Here is a 21,630-nt window from a genome sequence, read left to right as displayed (position 1 = left end):
CCAGTTCTAGTGATGCCCTATGGGCCCTGGTATGTGCCTTGTAGGCATAGTAATAGGCACTCTAGTATTTTAGTGCCTTTTATGCCACATAGGACATTTAGTCCTAAGTGACACCTAGGACACTTAGTCCTAGGGTCTACCTTCAAGTACATTGTACTTTCTCTTCTCTAAATTAGTTGACGTGACGGCTTATCTCCATCGACTCCTATACTTGCTCCTTTTTGCTCATCGCTCCTACAGTATGCTGATCTAAAACTTCCTTCAGCCAATTGTCCTCTACATATTCTGTGGATGCTTGTTTCCACAGATAAGGGCTATCCATTAGCGTTATTAAGTAAATACACATTGCAATTGTACTAGCATTAAATGTCTTACCCATTTGTTATGAACGCTTGTGAATTTGAACCCCCTCAGGTAGGTATTTATCAACATTTGTGAAGAAACTCAGAAGAACATGCATGCTTAATGGCAATGAGTCTTCATCAAAATTTTTATAATGGACCATGCCACTATCATGCCATCCATATAATACAGTATCAAAAGTCAACCTGGCCAGTTAATCTGCACTTAAATATGGTTGTTTGCAATCATACAAAGCACTAAAATGGACTACTACTAGCCAGAAAACCTAGCACAACGAACCCCCTTTTTTTCCATGGGCCACTCATGAAAGAAGTGCTCTCACAACTGCTGATAAGATATGTTGATTGGTATCCTTGACTTAATAATTGACTAAAATGCATATCCATGGCTCATCCCTGAAGCGCATGAATGTAACCACGAAAATTCAGCCGACAACTGTACTCGAAAATCATGTGAATGACAAAGTATGTAGAAAAAACTATTTAAGGGTGTTGATATTGGGGTAAGACTAACATACATTGAATTCCATGTATGAAGCATGCATTGCCAACCACAACGTATCCATTACTTTGAATGCGACACAGTACAGCAGGTCAAAGGCCCTCTCTTCATCTGAAATTATACAAGACAGCAGAAGAAAATCGTGGTTATAGACAGTTGCAATAACCGTACATTAGAGAACCCCTTCTAAAAGGTAGAATGTACACAAGGAAGAAATTTGCTGGACGTGACATACCAGCCAATATTCTCAGAAAACTTGCCCCCATCCATGAACTTGGTTTAGCTGAAAATTTGAGCTTAAAGATTAAGTTCCATGCTTGAAAAAATAAGATTAGAATTGGGAAACTATGCGATCTATAACATGTTATCTGGAAATCTTTTCCTTCATCTTTCAACCGGCTTGGTAACCCCATTCGCATACAACTTCTAATCTCTAAAAACGTTACATACAGCAATATTCATACTAGTTCGTAAACAAGCTAGTATCAACATGAGAGGTTATACTGACTAGAGCGAAGATCCAGCATTTGGATCAGCATGAATGTGATGTTCACACCAGCCACCGCAAAAGGGTATTCCAAAGTTGCCCTTCTACCTCCTTTTTTCCATAGCAGCTGTTGGAATGATTTCTGGCAGCAAAACAATGTGTTCTTATGAAGCAGCAATCAGGCAATGCACCAAACCAGATCTTAAAAACTCAGTGCAGCAATCCAATTCGTAGCTAAATGAATCAAAAAAACTTCACATGTAATTTTTAAATACAAATTAGACCGCCTTAAAACAAATTGCTTGATGTTATACCTCTCTATTTCATTTGATCTACACATACTAGAATATAAAATATAAGAAGAATCCAAGTTCCCATTCCCACCCTCAAAATTACCTATCCTGAACCCAAAAATTGTAACAAATAGTTGAAATCATTGGATCATAGTCACGGTGATGATTTTGACTATGAAAGGTGCACGTCTGAGAAGAGAGGTTTGATAGAGAAGGAAAAAACATACCCAAGAAGTGCAAACATGATAGCGGAAGAGAGAGAGAGAGACACACACATAGAGAGAGAGAGAGGAGTGCATACGATATAGCTACCTGTACACTAAGTTGTATTGAACATGGACATGAAGATATATATACATGTGAAACCCTTAAGATTAGGGTTAGGGTTTTCCCCTAATGCCCTAGAGATATGTGAGTACGTTTATCGGGGTGTCCTAAAAAGCCGTTGAAGCTCTCTTCCCTTGTGTAGCAGTCGGAACAACCCCCAGGGAAGAAGCTAACTCTGAAGAAATGATGTTATGAGTGGAACCTGGATGAAAAAGAAATAGGGCAGGTTTGTCACCAACCCGATCCCATGCCTTCAAAAGCTGATTTTGAGGTCCCTCATCATCTTCAATCTCTTACAAAACAGCCTTTACTTTTGCTGGCCCTTTACCCCCTGTAGGCTGTCCTGGTTTCTGGGCTTTTCCCTTCTGTAAGGGGCATTCTAAGAATTTATGAGCCCCATCACATCTGATCCACAAGCCCTCTTTCTTGTACTTGTCAATAGTCTCCCGATCTAGTTGCTTCTTGCTAGACTGATGTGATCCAAACTTCTTCTTGCCGGAATAGAATCCCGGTAGGTTCCAATTGTCTCTTTTCCTCCTAGACTCGGGTCTATCTCTTCATGTACCAAATCTTCCTCCATTCTTCCTCTTTTCCTCAGTCCTCTTTGCTAAGGGAATTATTTCTTTTAAAATCTTCGGAACAAAACACTTAACTTCGTCACAGAGTGTTCCATTTAGGCCATTGAGAGACTTCCGTGCTTGTTCTTCTAGCGTCTTCTTCTCGATCGTTTGCACTTTTAGTAACAATGTCCAAAACCTATCAGTGTAGTCTTGAATAGAGTCTCCTCCCTTTTGTCTAAAGTCATCCCACTCAAGAAGGATCTCTGTCTTGAAATCTGGAGATAGGAACTACTCCTTTAATTGTTTTTTCAACTCTTCCCATGTCTTAGCCATTGTCCCTTGCACTTCTTAAGACTGGTGTCATAGGACAGCTGACCCACTAAGAAGCAATGTAGCAAAATTTAACTTGGCACATTCCGTGGTCTCCTCTCACACAAAGTACGTGTCCAAGCTCCTAATCCATCCAAGTAGTATCTCAGCTTTTGATTTTCCCATACTTTGTTATCTGTACATGTTTCTATTGAGAGACCACGCTCAACATCATGTGATTACATGTGCATAGCACTAACACATATAGAGTGCTATAAAGGAAAGGGTTAGATGCCCTTACCCTAACCCTAAATGGGTTTGTATATTTTCAACTAAATCTAGTGTACAGTTAGTCATTTGTGGTGTGCTCTCTAGCTATGCCCTCTCTCCTCATCTCCACTTTTCTCCTCTCCCCTCTTCATATTTTGTCATGGTATCAGAGCATGGTTCTGCCTTCCTCTAAGGTACCATCCTTGAGAGTATGAGAGCATGAGTGATTGAGAGATCAAGAGATAGAGTGTTCTCTTCCGTTGAGAGAACTTCCGCTTTCTTGAAAGAAATTTCCGTCATTCCATAAGGGAGAGATTCTTCCATTGCAAAAGGAATTATGTCCATTCATTTGAGCAATTTTTGTCATTTGAGAGAGAGAGACTTGTGAGATAGTCTTTCAGACCATTGAGAGATTTGGTTGAGAGAGCCTTCTTTCATGCTATTTGAGAAAGTAAGGTTTCCTTGAGATGTGTGAAGTCCTAAGAGAACTTTTGTGAGAGATCTGAGAGAGAGACCGAGCAAATTTGACTCCTTGCTCTAAGCTTCTATAAGCACCTAAGCCACTGCAAGAAAACTCTCCGTCTCCTAATTCCAACCCTGTATCCTACAAAGCATTGGTATCACAAAGCGTCCACAACTTTCCTCCACTGAAAAGCCAGCAAGCTCAAAGGAGCTTCAACCTACACACTGACTCAAACGCCATCACCGGCCTCCGGAGTGCCGCACAATCGATTTCTTGAAAAAAAGAGTTATCGAAGCCCCTCTTCTTCACAAAGCTTGAATTACCGAACCACGACCTGCTGCTTCTTTTATTCTCTGAGCTTAAATAACCCAAATCGAAGTTATTCCTACCCAACTGCCTCTCGTGTTCTACTGCTTTTGGCCGTTCCTTGGCAAGAAATCGATTAGAAATGTTTGTAAACGCATGAGGCACAGCCGAGGTGGTTCGTATCCCCGAGAAGGGTCCCACGCCACGGCGGCTCTTGAACGATTGGAAGGGAAGCAAGAGATAGAGATGATCCAGATGCATGCGACCTCTCAGACAAGTAGCGGCTAGCCATCCTCCTTCAATAGAGCCGCCATTAACAAGGTCTTCGAGCGGCTCTCCTTAATCAACGCACGGCTATGCCACAGACAGCCTTGGCGGCTCCGTTTACCTCTATAACTTGAGCGGCTCCTAGCTACGTGAAGGCATCGACTCATGACTCCCAGATTCAACGCCACGCTCCCGCTCCACCAACGAATAGCACGCCAACAGACGTATGAACTCCCACGAGATTTCGTCAACGGAATCTCACTAGATTTCGACAAAATCTAGCTGATTCCGTCCCTCCATGCCCTCTGGTTCTCAAGGTGCCACATGGCACCCTTATCTAAAGGGCCACGTCAGCACTGCCTCTAGGCGACACGTGGCACCTCAAGGCAACCCTATCCAATTGCCACATCACTTGGCACCCCGCGTACCACGCCGGCATCCTTATCTTGCCACGTCAGCACAGTTGATTGTATTGTCACATCAGCATCCACGTCATATGTCACGTCAGCATCCATGTTATATGTCACGTCAACATCCACATCATCTGCCATGTTAGCATCCACGTCATTTGCCACGTCAACATTGACTAGTTAAACCCTAGTTAGGTCAACCTAACCTTGGAATAGATTAGTCACCTACCACGTCATCATTGCCATGTGGCAATCCCCTGTCAGGCATCCCCTGTCAGGCACAATTACCTCTTGCAAGACACACACACGCACTACATGTGAATCCTCGTGCCACCTCATCACACAGTGTTCCAGAGGCACACCCCTTCACAAGCACAATCACTGCATGTGAACCCTTGACTGCCACATCATCATTGAGCACTTTGCACCCTTTTTGCCCCTCCACCTAGATCAAGCCATATCTCTTTATTCAGGAAGAATTTGAGGACGCTCCAAAAAGAAGAATCGCTCAATTTTTCGTGCTCTACGTGCTCGTCACATCACGCACACATTTCGATGCAAGTATCACTCACTTTTGAGCCTTCCCGACAAATCCACTTCCTACACGCACATCAGCCTCTACATCGACGCATCTGACCCAGCACATAAAAAGAACCAAAGAAAAAAGAAATTATTTTCTGTTCTTTTCTTCGATCGACGGTTGGTATAGATCTAGATCAGAGTAGACTAAATCGCCATAGAGGAGATGATTTGAATTTCTCCAAGTTGCCAATCTAAGCCATGCCCAAAATTTCCGACTCGTTCCTACTCGAAGTCAGTCCCTACGCTCACATACGGTTTCGCATCATCACATTACCTAAAACCTGACATTCATCAGTTCAATGAGCAGACTTCAGAGTGTTCAAAGGCATTGACCAATTGATCAGTGGGCAGATAGCATATGATTTGATTTCACACACACATGCCATCATTGTAAAGCCTATTTAGCTATTTCACGGCATTGTGCAAAATGTCATCTACACAGCAGGTAACACACCGAAAAATCAGAAGCGTGTACAAGGCAGCAAAGATAGAGCGCTGGGGCAGCCTTTTCAGCAGCATAGCAACAAGAGCCCTGGCGGCAGGCTGGGATAAGGTGTCCAGCAAGAGAGAGAGGAGATGGCAGCGAAATGGAGCAATAGCAGCAGCTTGGAAGGCTATGGCGGCAAGGTGGAAGCTGTTGCGCAACAAGAGGAAGAGGAGATGGCCTAGCTGTGGAGGATTCACTAAATGAATCTGTGTAAGTAGGCTAGGCCACTTTTTTATAGGAGAGCTAGGGCTAAAAATAGAGTACCATTTCTAAAAATAAGAAAGCTTAAAGCAGAAAAACTAAAAGTAGAGAAACTAAACTAGCTTTTTGGAAAAGCAAAAAGCAGAAAAGCTAAACGAGTTTGTTTAAGAAAAGCATCAACTTTTAATAATTTAATACTTCAATAACTTTATGAATATGGTTATTATTATTATTATTTTACCCTTCACCAAGCTTAATTAATCTAGAGGCCTAGGACTCAATCAACCCTAGATCCTAGACAACTTGTATCTAACTCTAGACAACTCAGAATTCTACCAAACTAAGACCAACTTTTAGCTCTCGAAAGGCTCTCGAAAGTATATACTCAAGGACAGGGTTTTGAGATCGCTCCCAACTCACTAAGCTATGCAATCTAGATCCATCCTCGGTGACTACGAATCATAGCCCCACACACCAAGGCTCACCCCCAAGGCCGTTGAAGGTGTCAAGGACGAATGGTCAGGTATGGAGAACCCTTGTGGATTTGCAAAGTGTCATCAGTCTCGTACGGCATGTTGATAATTTAATACCAAGTGGAGGGTGATCCAGTAAGGCAAGGGTGTGAAGTCCACCCCATGCACTAGCTTCTGACATCCTGTCACTGAATGTGACTGATGGATACTGAAGTCCATGGCCATGCTGAAGATGGCAGAGAACCATACTAAAGATGGTGCATCACACTGAAGGTGATTGGTCGCGCTGAAGGCGGCCACCCCTGCAAAACATAACAGCAATTACAGATCAGTGTTTGGAATGGAAAGCAGCAACCACAAGGACGCATTTCCAGTCTTACCACTCATTTCAACATGATAGACGACTCTTCGGCAACAACTTCCCACTAGAAATTCACCAAACTTCTCCTTCAAAAGAGCTGCATAAAATTTTGAACAAAGAGTCATTCCTAAACAAAGCCAAATAGAAATACCTGAAATCTGTTGATGGGTCATTGCCCTGCCAACCCGTCTTTCCATTGCTCCGAGACAAGCCCATTTAAATCACAATCGGGGAACGCAGAGTACCATAATGCCTTCAATGCATCCTTATTAAGCACAGTTGCACAAGCTCAATCCCAGACCTAGGCATGTAGTATCAGAATCTTACCTGATGGTCACGCTGTGACCCATCAAAAGCAACTTGCAGGCGCAACTGAAGTCTATGGAGTCTTTCTTCCTGCAATTTGAACCACATCAAAATGTCACAGCTATCATATCGTGTGATAAGCCATTTCACAACATTCTCATAAATTTGATAATCCACTTTGCAGATCGCTATGTGGAGCCTCAAATTGAATGATAGAACTATAGCTGTAAAGCGAAAAAAAGTGCAGAGCCATCCAAATTAAAGATGAACTAAAAACCTTTAGTTCAGATACCAATGCATTGCGCTGATTTGTCATCCTGAGCACGTCATCCTGTGCACAGGAGGGCTCTGATTTGTCAGCCTGAGCAGGCCATCTGTGTGAATTTGGTCTGATTTGTTAGCATGAGCAGATCAAGCAAGAGCCGTTTTGGCTGATTCGTCAGCCTGGACAGGTCGTAGGAGGTTGCGAATAGTACATTGCTGTTTATCCAGCCTGTGGAGTGTACGTCAAGTACCATGAAGGGACATGCAAGCAGTTCAAGGGAATTCTGCAGTTAGCAACTGGTTTGCTGCTGTTCTCGCCCGTTTCGACAGCCAAAAAGCTTCTGGACAATAGCAGGAGGTACAACTTTAGTAGTACCTGGAACTGTGTGCTCATGCATGCCTTGCATGCAAGTGCATGTTTGGGTAGCTTTGCATGCAAATGCATGCTATTGACTCACTGCTAGCAGGTGCACGCAGGTCTGTCCCTTGATTAGCAAGCATTTACTTGCTGCTATATCTTCTGCACATTGGTTCATTTATAGAGTACTATTGAGAGTACGTTGGCAAGAGGTCATGTTCGTTTTCATGCATATAGATTCTACAACGAGCACTTGATCTCCAACATGGTATCAGTCTCATCTGCGACTCTTGTGATACACCCCAATCCTACAGGACGAATCCCCTCGCGAGAAAAAGGAGACTCCGCTGCCAGCAACGTGCCTCTATTTACTTTCGAGAGTGTCCACTCCCCCTCCTAAACCTTCCACCTCATCGTGCTTTAGGATTTGGGAAAGCTACATGGCGGACCATCCTCAACAAAACAAAGCTGTGCGAAGTCTCTCCTTTCCGAGATCCTTGCAGCAATTCCCCTGCAACTTAAAGGGCTCTATATATCGTTCCCATACTATCGTTGCCAGTTGGTAAAATTTCGTGGTGATTGCTAGCTTTTGCCAATTTTTATAGCCCCCATAAGACCTTTTCCGAAAACATGAGACCTTCTTGGGATGATGGATCTGCAAAGAGCCATTGAATTTAACCTACCCATTGGACAATACATCTGTAGACTGAAATTTGTATTTATCATTTTTACCCATGATCGTGATTTCATATTCCTTCACAACATTTTCGCACAGCCCATAAGCTTCAAGTCTTTTTCATTGACTTCACCATGGTCTCAGTTTGGTTGACCCACCATTCATCACCATGATGAAGGGTTAACAATCTGCAAGGTTCCATTAGAATACTGCATGGCATGCACTTGTCCCACTTAAGTTTTAAAACCCAGAGATGTAGTCCTTTACTTGGCCACTAAGAAATGTTTTATCATAAATTACCTCAGGAATCTATGCAGCACAAAGAACAATGACATTGGAATACAACAGCCTGAAAGGTGCAGGCATTTAAAGTTTAGCTTCCAAGCTAAAATATGAAGAAGATACATACTTGGATAGGCGTTAAATTAAATGCCAAGAACTTGCCCCCATGTCCTTTTTTGTGGGCACAACCACACAGAATCATATTGCCAAACCACAATGCAGAATTTGCCACAACCTCAGCTGCAACCAACAAACAGAGAGAAACCATTATAAATACTTGTCAACAAACAGGTACTTTTCCCACTACAAAAAGATTTCAATGTGAAGATAAGAGTTCTGTCTGTCTTATAAAGCAATTGGATTAAGATAAAAAACTGATAGATTTCATAAAATTGAACAAATCTGAGAAAGCAAGTCGATCATCTCAACATAGTACTCAATCCCCTCACACTCAATGCAAAAAAAAATCATAACTGGCATCCTTCTAGACATCTCACACACTCAGCCAAAACAAAAGGCAGCTTAAAAGATAAAGTTTAACTCTCCATTGCCAAATATGCAACAAAATAAGATAATTGAACTCTGGAATATCATATAATCATAATAGTTTCAACTTTCTTCGAAAGCTACCATTTCTAGGTGACCCTTCTCACTCAGCAATCAGTCAGCTCACAATTGCTGGAACTAAATGGATCATGCTACTAGAGACTCATGTGTTCTAACATACATAAGCTACAAGAAAATATCTGAAATCTAGGTCAAGAATGACCGTGCGCTTATGATGAATTCCCGCAGTCTCCACTAATTTGACAATTTCCAGGATTGTACAGACAAGTCGTTTGCACCCTAGCAAACGTTGACAAGAACAGCAACTACAAACTGCAGACACATGGTTCACACATGCTTGAATCGTATACATAAAAGATAAGGATTAGAGGAAATCATTTGCAGGCAGTCAAATTAGTTGGCACGCAAATTATTTATAAGCGGGTGCACCTTACCCGTCCTCAATGAAATGAGCAACCCACTCCCACCTTTTTTAAAGATAGAAGCCAATCACCTTTGGTTTCATTCAAACATTATTCTACCCATCGTTACCATCTCAAAGCGGAACTTTACAGATTGTGTCTTCTCTAAAACCCTATTGCATCCACCAAACTCTCGCTGGAAGCACTTACCAAACCATTTTGCCAATTTTGCAATAAAGTAACAAAAAATTGGAGAACATCCTGGTGTTTCCTTCCTCTTTCTTTTCTTCCCAATCATCTCCATCACTCTGAAAAGGTACCAACTACTTAGAGATGTGCAGAGGTCTTTTGCCTGCCTACAAATGTCTCTATTATCCCGCACGGAAAAAGTAAGATTTGTTTTGAATAGAACGGCTGAAATTTTCATGCATATATTAGAAGTCTTTTCCAGCTTGTCAAATGAGGTGGTGTTGTGAAAAGCATTCATTGCTATCACGAGGGGAAAACGTTTAGATTTCAATGATTCCTAATCAGTATGTTAGAAATATTCAGGAATTCAGAGGTTCAAGAACATAAAAGACACTGCTTTCATGCACATGAACACCAATTTCCATGTAGAATTGAGAATAAGAACAATAAAACTTGCTTTGCAAGCACATAATTAGATGTCGATGAGATAATTGATGACCATTATGTTTGTAAATAAGTAAAATATGAACCAAAATCCATTCTGGACTGATCCATACCTTCAGATGTGGTTGACAAGATATTGGCTTGACTATGTAGTAATTCATATCAAACACACATCATTGTAAGTAACTAGAATTGGACACTAATATGACACACACAAATACATATATGTCAATGTGCATTTAGTCACCTATAAATGAGCTCGTGTGTGTGTGTGTGTGTTCGCATACATACGTACATATGCATAAACAAAAGTTTATGGTAAACAAAAAACGGAGCCTGGTTGCCTTTTATACGCTCAATAGGAAAACAATGAAAGGATTCGAAACCCAGATTTGCTGCTATTGCATATAAGGGTTTCAAATCTCTAATCAAATAATCCTTTTTAAGGACTTTCCTAGCTTTCTTGTGTTGGAAATCGACCAACAGAGGGTACGCACAGCCGAAGACTGGCAGTGGCATGCCTTATATAGGGCTGGGCCCTTGCCTTGATTGGAGGGCCAAGGCCCTAGAAGAGTGGGCCAAAGGGCCCCGGTTTGAGGGCCCTTGAAGGGCTGGACCAGCAGCAGACTGCTGGCCAGCCTGGTCGGCCAGTATGAAGCTGACTGGTCGGTTTTTATGACAGGCCCCTGGGCCTATAAAAGGAGGGCCTCCAGGCCCTCATAAATCAATCTCTGGAGTAGCCTTCACACCAGCAGCAGGAGCAGTATTCCTCCCATCTTGGAGCCTATACCTTAGAGGACTAAGAGACCTGGAGAAGCTGCAGACTGAGCTAGAAGGGTTGCCCACCTAGGCTGATCTATAGGCAGCAAGGTGGAGGGGATCATTCTGGACAGAAAGTCTACAGACGCTCGAGGTGGAGCACACGGGCTTGAGACTAGAAATATCCAGCAGATAGTAGAAGTACCTTGTGGTAAGATCAGAGGACCACACCATTGGTGGGACTCTAGATCTCTCTCTTTTGTATTGTGTCCATAGCTTTGGACGGAAATATATTATTTCGGTGGTTTCTATATCTGGCTGGTTCATTGTCTATTGATGACTCTGCACATCTATGTGATGCACATTAAGTTAAGAAGTTTGTGATTCCACACCCCACACATACTGTGTGAGTTCCTAGGCTATTCACTAGCAACCCCCTTTGCTGCTCCACCTGGCCTCCATGTGGCTGATCCAATCTGCTGGTCTGCCCCGTCCTTCTGCGCCATCTCCTCTGCCAGACAGCCCACCATGCAGGTGCCTCCAGCCTGCCCATGCCACCACCTGTGCGCCTCTTTTGCAGGCCCATGGATTCTGCTTTGACAGCTGCGCCTTTTGGCCTGCCATGCTGTTCCTCTGTCAGCCTGCTGTGTGCTGCCCACATGGCAGCCTGTTTGCTCCTCATGTGGCAGCCCCTTTGGCTGTCCTGACCTTGTGAGGTGCTGCCCATGTGGCAGCCCCCTCTCTCCTTTTCTCTTGGGCACATGCCCTAGGTCTCCCTCCCCCACGCTCTCCTCAAATGGGGGCTTACAGATGGGGAGGTGACCTTTCCAACACCCCCTCTCACCGACACATCTCGGCGCAATGCCAACACATCAATGACCATGTTCCAGTAACTCCATGGTCATAGTCCTCTGAAACATTTTGATGTCAAAATCTTTTCCAGGCTTTTCATGCAGTGGCTCCTGCTCCACCAGGTCTGGTTCCTCTTCCGCACACCATCCTGGTACACAAGTCCATCTCTGGTAGCACCTCCTGGCACCACCACCTTCAGTCACGTTCCCACCTTTGAACTTGAGCAATCCAGCTGCCACGATCTTCCAGTTGTCTCCCTCATAATGAGTGAACATGCCGACGTGGACTGTACGGTTGCTGACGCAATCTGTACGGATGCTGACGCAATCCGTACGGCAGCTGGCGCGGGTGTACGGCAGATGACGCTGGCTGTACAGCAGCCTGTCGCAGGCTGTCCCGAATCCCGATGGTGCAGTCTAGTCGTTAGGCAAAGAGGGCTTCTCACACAAAGCTATGGCTGAGCTTGAGACCTTGCCAAGCTATATAGGAAATAGGGCAGCTTATCTAGGAAGCCCTGCTTCCCAGAAAAGCTCACCCTCCCAACTTTGGAGGGTGGTGCCTTTTCGAAAAAAGCATCACCTCCCACAGAGTAGCCGCACCCTGTTTCAGCCCCTTGCGCATCACCCTGCCCTGGCCGAAACTCCTTCCAGCCATGGCGCACCACACAACCTCACGCCTCTGCGTTCTCTACCCCCACGCAGCCCTGACCAGCCACGATCTGCACGCCTGCCACTCAGCTCCTCTATTGCCTCTCCTACCTGCACCTTCGCTCTCTCCCAGCGACGCTCATCCCTCTCTCACCTAAGCTCTTCAGCAAATTCGAATCACTCTCTCTCTTTCTCCTACCTTTTTTCCTACATCCTGACCACCCCTGATAACCCATGAACCAACCAGAATTTGCAGCAGCAAATTTTGAATTTTAGGGCATACCTGGAGGAAGAAATCGTCCAAAGTACTCGCATCAGAAATTCCTACCTCAGGAGCTGGCTCTGATACCAACTGACACGTCCCAGCACTCCTAAAACCCCTGATCTGCAAAACAAACACACACACAACGTGAGAAACTGAGCAAGCTGCTCACCACCCAACCATGACATCTACGGGATGTGATCCCGAATCAAGAGATGTCCCCTCCGAGCCACGAGCTGAGCTACTGGCACGAACTCCCAATCAGATCCAAACCAGCCTGGTGTCCCATACCACCAGGTGGCGCTGTGAAGCCTGGGATCTGCCACTCCCTCTCCCTCTCCCTCGGCTCCCCTTGCCCCTGGAAAGATCTCGCCCTTACCCCCCTCGCCATGCTTCCTCCCTCCCCAAGCCCTCTACTGGTGGACGTGCCAATGGCAGCAACAACGTCGACTTGAGCTCGCTAACATACCTATCAGGTTGAAACTCTATACGAGTGTATGAAGAGGACGAGCAAGGATAAGGGCAGCTTGTTGCAAACCGAAAAGAGTTCCTTTACGGGTGGGAGTGCAGGCAATCAGCTCGATAGCAGCAGGAATGTGGACAACACACCGCAAACTGAAACGAAGTCCTTTAGGGGTAGACGTGAATCTGATAGTCCAGGTGGAAAAGGTGGTTTTGAACACTCTTAGAGATGAGTGCAGTTGCTGGTACTGATTTTTGCTTTCGGATAATGCTGATGGCTATTGCAGAGGTAAGTGAGATGGTGATTTTGCTTTCGTTTGATGTTTTGCAAAGATCAAATTTTTGCTTTCGTTTGATGTTCCTTGATCCATCGATTGATCGATGGCACATGCAGTGAGTTTGGAAAGAAATGCTCTTTGATAATACACTTTGATGACCGCGTCCATGGTCACCCTCACTGCCACCAATGGCAATTCCGGATATCGATGGACATCTGTAATCTTGGATATAGATGGACATCTGTAATCCCTAGTCTTCGAATCTCTATTCTTGACAGATAAGTTTGATCCTTCTGAATAGTTTGACAAGCGCTTTGATATCGCTTGAACCTATGCTAATTGAGTCCATTGAAAATCTCTCTTTGAACTTCCAGTTGTTTGGATTTTTTCACGTTAAGGAGTACACCACCCACATCCGCATACTTGAAGCATCACTCATGTACTTGCCTTCCGACCAGACAACCACTGCACAACGTTGAGCCAAGAACCTCTGTGTGCGATCAAGCCTCTGGCTACATAAATGAAGTAGAGAAGGTGCACTATGGGCCTTTCATAGAGCATTTTGTCGTTGCCTATTTGTATGCATAGATTTTGCATGACCATTTTTGCTAATGTTCTTAATCCCATTCTTGCTAGAACTCAACATCATTGGCGCCGTTTTGAAGGTTTCTCCTTCCCAAACTACTCTGCTAACTGTAGCCTTATGAGTTTGATCATACCAATTCAAGCTTACCTTCGTCAAGAGAACTAAATCTGCACAATCGCTTTCATCTCACCCATAAATGCACGTTTGTAAGTTTATTTATCCAGTTCAAAGTTTGCCTTTGGACGAATGATGAAGATGGTGCCGCTAGGCAAGTAGAGAAGATGTTCAAATGCCTCAACTTCGAAGTAGGTTATTTGCCATTGACCTCCCATGAGGCCATGTCACGTTTGCTCGAGTTGTATTCTTTTGCAAGGCCTACAGATGACAACATAAAGGTGGTCATGAGGAACATCATATTGCTTTCAAGTCAAGACTTGAACATTGAATCCCGTGAAGAGCTTGCTTTGGATTTGTTTATGTGCAATGTTGTTCTACAAGTGGGGCTTCTAAATGTTAAAGGTTACTACAATTCCTTGCACGCTTTGTTTTGCCAATCGCCCAAAAAATTTGTTGTGCCAATTGCCAAAGAAAAGCTATTTTAACAATTGTTGAACGAGCTGTTCTACCAAAAAAGCTATTTTGCATAAATATATATTGTCAAAAAAGCTATTCCATCAAAAAGGGATTTTTGCCTATCGAAAGGGCTTTTTGCCTACCAAACAAGCTTTATGCTTGTCAAATAAGCTATATGCCTGCCTAACGGGCTTTTTGCCTTTGAATTCTTACATCATTTCTTTCCTTTGATGCACGTCCTCAATGCAAGGTAAATTCGAAATCAATAGCAAAGTTTGATGGAAGATCGAAGGATGACATTTCATATGCTTTTAGTCCATGACACAATATTGTTTAGGTGGCAACCAAGGATGAGTTATGAGCTCTTGTGAGTGTAGCCTTATTCATTTATTTATTGGGATTGAATTCCCAAAAGGTGCAAATCTTTGCACATCACTAAGGCAATAATAAAACGCTTCCCCTAACATTTGCAGGGAGGATGAGGTTCCGATGGACCTTGTGTTGTGTCTCATCTTCATATTTTTTCCGTTCTTTTCTTTTCTTTAGGAAAATTTTATTAAACAGTAGGATCCAAGTTTGATTTTAAGGTAGTAGTTATGTGCTCCATGAGAACTCTATAGTATGGCAAGTGAGCAATAAAAGACATACCAAGGACTCAAAAATATGGAGATCTATTAGTGATGATAAGGGAGTCTCTTAGGGTTTCAATAGAGGCTACCCGCTTTGAAGTAACCTTGAGTTTTTTCAACTACATGGATGTGCAAATTGTCCTTAAATTTATTTTGAATAGGGCGTTAATTGACAAAGCCTCATAAGCTGAAGCTAGTCCTTTTGTGCATACATGCACTCTTGTTCTTATCATTTACAAGTGTGCAAGAAGCAAGAAGTCTTGTGGGATCTCATTATCATCACTATCTCTATTGCCGTCACCTACTTTGATAGTCCATCTCGAACTTCATTAACATCCCCATTGCACTTTTTGCTTTATGGGAGCTGATGAGAAAATCTTTCAATAACTACATATCAACTCAAAAAGATAGTTATGCTATTCTTTTTGCCCCTAATCTCATTGGGAAAAACTTTCTTTAATTTTATATTTCGTTACACAAAAGTGATAAACGTCCAGAATGAAGGGGGTTGGGGAAAACTTAATCTGGGCTTGGTCATGTACGAAAAAGGCAGTGGATGCTTTCCAGGGAGACCCTTATCTGGATACCATATTAGTAGAGATAGAAGAATGCCTTAAATTGCAGGAAATGGACCAAGCTAGGACTTTGAACAGGTAGACCTGGCTTGCCTTAGGAGATTGCCCTTTGAAGTTCTTTTTCCTATCAGTAAAGAATAAATAGGATATGGAGATCATTTTCAAAGTGATGGATGAGGACGGTGAGATGGAATCAAAGTTTTGGCACGTAGCAGAGGTCTTTAGAAGAGAATTGTCAAGGATAGTGGGAGATCCTAGTGTTTTCGATGCTCAATGGGTCAACATTTGCTTGGGTGTAGCCAATCGCAGAACTATTTTTAGGGCCATTTGGGAGCCGTGACGCGACGCACTCGTGGGTGAGTAATAATGAGACACAATCTATCATTCTAAACATCGCCGCAGCAGTCTCTCTCTTGACCACCTGTCATCGCCCAAAATTCAAGATGGCGCCACCACGCTGGTTCTTAGAGTTATGGCTCCATTACCTATTTTTACGCATTATAGGAGGAGATCTATGATGACCACCATGCTGGCAAACAAAAGGAGATCTATGACAACCATTGTGTTGGTCCTTGGAGTTACATATTTGTGTACCAAGGAAAATGTATTTCCTTGTGTAACCAAGAAAAATGCAATTGACGATATGGCCCATAAGGGGTCTCCTTTAGGGGCGAGGGCCATATCGACATGCCATATCTATCCAGTGGCATCCTGGATATTGTATAATGTATGTCAACATGGTGGGACACTCAAGGGCCATATCATCAATTGCATTTCCTAAAAGTTCAATTGTATTTTTCTAGATGTATCTCCATGCAACCAGAATGATGGATTGTTGGAGCTATTTTATCGCTATTTTGATCCTAAACCAAAGAAATTGTAGTCTTACTTTACTGGTATTTTAGTCCTTGTTGGAGTAAATCCTAAATGAGGGCAAAGGTATTACAAGCCACCACAGTGACTAGCGACCCGTGCCATCCAGATAATCAACTACAATTCATTGAATGAAAATTGAGCAAAAGAGATTACATCTACATCCAATAACAAGTCATACAAAATTTAACAACAATTTATATTGAGCAAAAATTGAACAGGGAATCTTACATTTATAAAAACTTAGCAATTGTTGAGAGCCTTAGAGGCCAAAAGATTACATCTGGCTACCATAACCACTCAAACATAAAAGTTAACAATAGTGTATACTGAGATCCTCAAATTGAACAAAAGAGATTACATAAATGTTAAAACTTAGCAATTGTTGAGAGCCTTAGAGACCAAAAGATTACATCTAGCGAGCCAAAAGATTGCTGAGGGCCTTAGAGGCCAAAAGATTACATCCAGCCATTGTCAAGTGGTTATGAGCCTCGTTGAGCAAGAGAACTCGGTATTGCCACCAATCCAGCTTGTTGCATTAAAATTTTTTAGGGAGCCAATGGAGGAGACGATGGAGAGGCCGAAGACCATGCACATTGCCAGGACTCAGATTATGGTCCCCCCAATAAGACGAGAGTGCTCTATTGTGAAAATCCTAAGGCCTTCATTGATGTCTAGGGGGAACCCATACAACACAACAATATAGAGGCCCTCTGTGATGACCATGTCATCCAAGGTGGTAACATGTAGATATGGGGGGAATCGACCGTGGAATGAAGGGTGTCCACTAGAGCTAGCATTTCCACTCCAAGTGAGTGTAATGCAATCATTATACGAGAAGGCAGATAACATTGGATCACGTTGCATCGAGGGGTGGTAGTAGTTACAATAATAGGCATGGTGAAGATGAGTGGGTGAGCAGTGGAGCGGGGGAGCAGATGAGTGATGAGAGTTGGAGGAGGGAGCATGAAGCAAAGTAGAGTAGGGGCGGAAGAGAGCTAGAGAAGGGTGTGTGGAGCAAAGTAGCAGAGCGTGTGGAGCAAAGTAGCAGAGCAGGGGCGGATGAGAGCAACGTAGTAAAATGCCAAATGCCACGGATCTTGTATATTATAAAGTTTGAGCCATTGTGGTGGGTGGAGGCCGGGTGTTCCATCCATATTAATTACAGGCCACCGCATTGAAATCTTAGGTGCCACCCCAGACGAGTAATGGCAATTAATTACAATGTGGTTGGTAATCATGAAGCAGACGCCCGGTGGTGGTGGTAAATGGCAAGTGAGTGATTAAGGCCACTGCGGTGATTGGTAATTAGCTGCTAGCCTGGTGGAATCCTAGCCATGACAGACGTGGCTGATGAGAGCCACCACCACCGGGCAGTAATTACCACAATAGTAAATCATGAAGCCTAATCACCTATAATCACTCATTACCAAGAACTCTAGTACTCTAGTGAGCATGCAAGCCTGGTGACTTGTAATTTATTGCACTCATAGTAATCATGCATGCAAGCCTGGTGGTGGTAATTGGCACGTTAGTAATTGCGAACCACTACGGTGGCTGGTAATTAACTGCTAGCCCGGTGGAATCTTAGCCACTACCAAAGATGTGGCTGATGAGAGCCACCACCACCGCGTATTAATTACCACAAAAGTAAATCATGAAGGCTAATCACCTCTAATCACTCATTATTATGCAATCTAGTACTCTACTAGAGCATGCAAGCTTGGTGACTGGCACTCATAGTAATCATGCATGCAAGCCTGGTGGTGATAACTGGCAAGTTAGTAATTGCGGGCCACTACAATGGATGGTAATTAATTGCCACCACAGACATGGCTGCTGGTAATCTTAGACACCACCACTGATGGAAGATGGCAGTAATTACCACAGATGTAAATAATGAAACCTAGTCATATCTAAGCACTCATTACCATGCAAGGTATTACTGTCGCCTTGAATTAATCAAAATTTGGGGCAACCACCGAGGTGGCTCTCACTTGGACAGTTTCTTGTAGTTGGGCTACAAACTTAAGCCTCCGCTATTCCATTCCCTTCATTGTTTTGTCTTCTATCCCACTCAACCGTTTCTTTCTCGCTCGCACTCGGACTGCAAACTTAAGCCTCCACTATTCCATTTCCTTCACTGTTTCATCTTCTATCCCTCTCGACTGTTTCTTTCTTCCTTGCACTCTTCCTACAACTTCTATCCCCTCTCGTAATGGATCCCCTTGGACACATCGAGCTCCAAAACATGTTTGCATAGTTTGAAAGCTCCTCACATGATATTTCCTCCCCCCTGCACAATCCGAGAGCTCCTCACACAATCTTTCCTCCCCCTCTCTAGCACAGTGCGAGAGCCTCTCCTCCCTAATCTTGAAATCGTGACATCTGGGAGCTCCTCACTCGCTCTTCAAAAGCCCAATTTGGATGCTCTCAGTAACTTCACCAGGTTGGTACAGGGGGTGAATGTGAAGGAGGGACAAATAGTCTGTCAAGGTCAGAAGATTACCATCATTGAAAGCATGATTGAAAATGCGCTAGGCATTCTTGGAGGCAATTCGCAAGCACACTTCTTCGAGAAGCGGTGGAAGAGACATTATATGCTAGATATATATCCCAATGCTCAGATTAGTAAAGATGATGGAGTCAAGATTTCTAGCTTGCCAACAGACCTCCAAGATGTGCTAAAGAAGACAATGCACTTCTTTCCTGATATGAGAGGAGCTGTGAAGTTCTGGCAGGTTCAAGTAGTAGTAGAGCAACTAAAAGGACATGATGTCTCTTTCTCAAGGGCGATCTCCAAGAGCGTGATAACCAACTTGAAGAATTGCATGGATGGCAAATCCAAATTGTCATCTCAGTCCACTGGAGTTGCAATGCACTTGATGACATCTACCCTCAAAGGGATTTTTGAGCAATGCGATAAGAAGATGTCTCAAAAGGTGACTTTTCTACAAGAGAAACCCACCAATGCAACAAAGGTAGCACAACTTGGGAAAATTCTGATGGAGGGTTTAGAAACCCAGGTAGAGGAGGCAGAAGTGAGGGCCTTTTAGGCACAAGAGCAAGCTGAGGCCGCTGCAAAAATGGTCGACATGGAAAGGCATAGAAGAGAAGAAGCAGAGAAGCGCATCAAGGAGCTCTGAGATAGGCCTGAAGAAGTTAGAAGTGATGGGGACAACGTGGACAAGGAGCTAGTAGGAGCTTGAAGATTAGAGAGCAAAAAAGGAGGCTCTTTACAAAGGGCTCTACAACAACAAAAAAGGAGGCTCTTTACAAACGGCTCTGCAACATGCAGAACACATTGAACATTGAAAAAGACCAGATGATGGAGGAACTGAAAAGGGAGAATGCAGAAACCAAAGCAGTGATGCAGGAGCTACGAGAGAGCTTCAAGGCTAGGAAGGATGGGGCAAAGAGCAACCAAGGTGGAGAAGGCAATAAGGAAGCTCTCTAGGCCAAGAAGGATGCAGAGAGCAGCCGCGGTGGAGCAAGTTGCAGTAGCTACAGTGGGGGTTGTTATCTAGAAACATTGGTGGAAGTTTAAAGAGTAAGCTACAAGACCTTGTAAAACAAGATTACGATAGGGTTGTGCACAAGCTTAAAGTGGCTTTCGAAAGTTTTGAAAAGTCTCCCGTCATTGTGAGAGATTTTCAAACTAGAGTGGAAGTCTTGGAAACGGTCCATGTTGATGTTTTTGAGCAATCTAAGTAGCTTCAAGAGATGCTGAGGAAATTAGAGAAGTTGTTGCACGTAGTGAGAAAAGAGCGTTGGAGATGAAGGAGAACATCCGTAGCCTTAGGATGAGGGAGGAAGCGATCAAGAAGTAACTTCATCACGTACAGAGCAAGACTATTATATTGACGGCCGCAATAGTTAAATTGGATGCCTATCCTATTATGCAACAGGGTTCGAAATGCATGGTCTGCCATACCCCCATCATAGATGACTGCATGATTTGATGGCTTGTGTGGTGCTACCACCCTGTGCATGTTTTTTGCTTTGCGGTGTTTGTGCATGCAAGTTCGCTATGTAGAGAATGCCATTTGCCATTGCCTAGGTCATGGACAGATCAAATGTGCCTGCCTGTTACAACTATCTACGATGAGAAAGTTGATGCTGTAACTCAATTTGCCATTTGGGCAAAAAATGCAAAAGATAAGGAGCTTGTATTGAAGAAGGCCAAGCTCGAGCTTGGTGACTGTGAGGAAAAGGAGCCTGAAGGGAGGAACCAGCTGAGCCTACAACTAGGAAGCTCAAAGCAAGGAAAGAGGAAGCGACATGAAGGGAGGGGCTGGACCCTTGAAGGAAGGAACCATCCTCCTTTAGGAAAGGAGTAAGGAGGGCTGAGCCTATAATCAGGGAGCTCAAAAAGGCAACCTGCTCAAAGCAATGTGGAACTAGCCGCCTGAAGGAAAGGAGTCTTTGAGATGTAATCTATGTAATTTGTATGTAATCTATTGAATTATTAATTTTCTCTAGAGTTTACTTTGGCAATGTATCTAACACTTTGCAACAATGTGATTCATTCTAGTATAATAGCACTGGTTGGTTGCAGCTCAGAGGTTGGTTGTGCACTAGGATATTTACTACCACCAGCAGTGGTTTGCTTCTATTTTTATGAGGATATTAACTTAATTGCCACTAGCATTGTGGTTGGTTGCACACTAGGAATATGACTACCACCAGTGTGGTGGTTCGCTTCTATTATTATTATTACAAGACAAGATGAATGGCATACAATTCATTCATTTAGGAATTGTGAGTTTGCGGATTAGTTATGGGATTTCATATTTCTCAATGTAAGTGTAGTTGTTAATATGTCTATATATATACATATAATAATATATGTATATGTATATGTATATATATGCAATATTATAATATTTTCAAAGTGACTGAAGCGTTGTTTTCTCAGCTATGTGACTAGATAGTGTCCTTTGACAGGCCAAGGACCATAATGTGAGACGAAAGATTTCAATTAAAG

At 43.3% G+C, this 21,630-nt stretch overlaps 1 pseudogene across 1 annotated transcript; it reads right to left on the bottom strand.

The window, feature by feature from the left end:
* Positions 1-637: 637 nt before the first annotated feature.
* On the bottom strand, positions 638-8,786 carry LOC147883204 (uncharacterized; annotated as a pseudogene). Its single transcript, XR_015543744.1, has 7 exons — positions 8,674-8,786; positions 6,988-7,056; positions 6,812-6,925; positions 6,568-6,601; positions 1,373-1,514; positions 1,100-1,147; positions 638-975 (listed from the first exon to the last, which is right to left on the bottom strand). The product of XR_015543744.1 is annotated as an uncharacterized LOC147883204 (transcript).
* Positions 8,787-21,630: the final 12,844 nt, after the last annotated feature.

This window comes from Dipteris shenzhenensis, chromosome 28 (genome assembly GCF_047967505.1).
Source record: "Dipteris shenzhenensis isolate YYH24624 ecotype China chromosome 28, Dip_SZ_1.0, whole genome shotgun sequence".
Lineage (NCBI taxonomy): Eukaryota > Viridiplantae > Streptophyta > Polypodiopsida > Gleicheniales > Dipteridaceae > Dipteris > Dipteris shenzhenensis.
The sequence above is the reverse complement of the archived record's forward strand: the minus strand, read 5'-3'. Positions and strand labels throughout refer to the sequence as shown.